The following is a 1,156-nucleotide window of genomic DNA, read 5'->3' as shown; positions in this document are numbered from 1 at the left end:
CACTCAGGGCCTGATGAAAGGGACTGTGTCCTGGGAGTCCCTGGGCAGCTTGTGAGTGCCAGATGACGGCCTGCAGGTGACTTTGCCACTTTTGACCTCCATCTATCCCTCTTTCAAACGGGAGGATGGGTCTCATTGTACAAGTTGATGAGGGTTTCAGCTGCTTGAAGTTTGGAGCCAGACAGACCCGGCTTTGAGAGTCGTCTCCATCATTTTCCAGTCCTGCTGTGTAGGTCACACACTCAGAGCTTCCCTCTCAGCCTCAATTTCTCCATTCATACGTGGAGAATGATGATTTCCATTTTCTTTCTTTCTTTCTTTCTTTCTTTTTTAAGATGGGGTTTCACCATGATGGCCAGGCTGGTCTTGAACTCCTGACCTCAGGTGACCCACACACCTCAGCCTCCCAAAGTGCTAGGATTACAGGCGTGAGCCACCGCGCCCGGCCTCTTTCTTTCTTTCTTGAGTGCAGTGGCACGAGCTCGGCTCACTGCAATCTCCACCTCCTGGGTTCAAGTGATTCTCCTGCCTCAGCCTCCCAAGTAGCTCAGATTACAGGTGCGTGCCACCACGCCTGGCTAAAATTTGTATTGTTAGTAGAGACAGAGTTTCACCATGTTGGTCAGGCTGGTCTCGAACTCTTGACCTCGTGATCCACCGGCCTCAGCCTCCCAAAGTGCTGGAATTACAGGCATGAGCCACCGCGTCCAGCCTGATGATTTCCATTTTCTTGCCAGTTGGCTGTGAGCTAGGGACACTGGTGGTGGGGATGGGAATGGTGTGTAGCACTCGGTGTCTTCTCTATGTGAGAGCAAAGAGGCACAGAAACCTCAGATGTTGGCTCCCATGGGACAGCCTCTGGTGTCATTGAATGCCAGTTAGAGACAGCAATTTGTCACATTGCCTGTAAAAGCAAATCTAGGCCAGGCACAGTGGCTCACACCTGTAGTCCCAGCACTTTGGGAGGCTGGGGCAGGTGGATCACCTGAGGTCAGGAGTTTCAGACCAGCCTGACCAACGTGGTGAAACCCCATCTCTACTAAAAATACAAAAATTAGCCAAGTATGGTGGTGCGTGCCTGTAATCCCAGCTACTTGGGAGGTGAGACAGGAGAAGTACCTGAACCCAGGACGGGGAGGTTGCTGTGAGCCAAGAT

Source organism: Cebus imitator, unplaced genomic scaffold (assembly GCF_001604975.1).
Source record: "Cebus imitator isolate Cc_AM_T3 unplaced genomic scaffold, Cebus_imitator-1.0 Scaffold235, whole genome shotgun sequence".
NCBI lineage: Eukaryota > Metazoa > Chordata > Mammalia > Primates > Cebidae > Cebus > Cebus imitator.
This window is presented reverse-complemented; position numbering follows the sequence as displayed.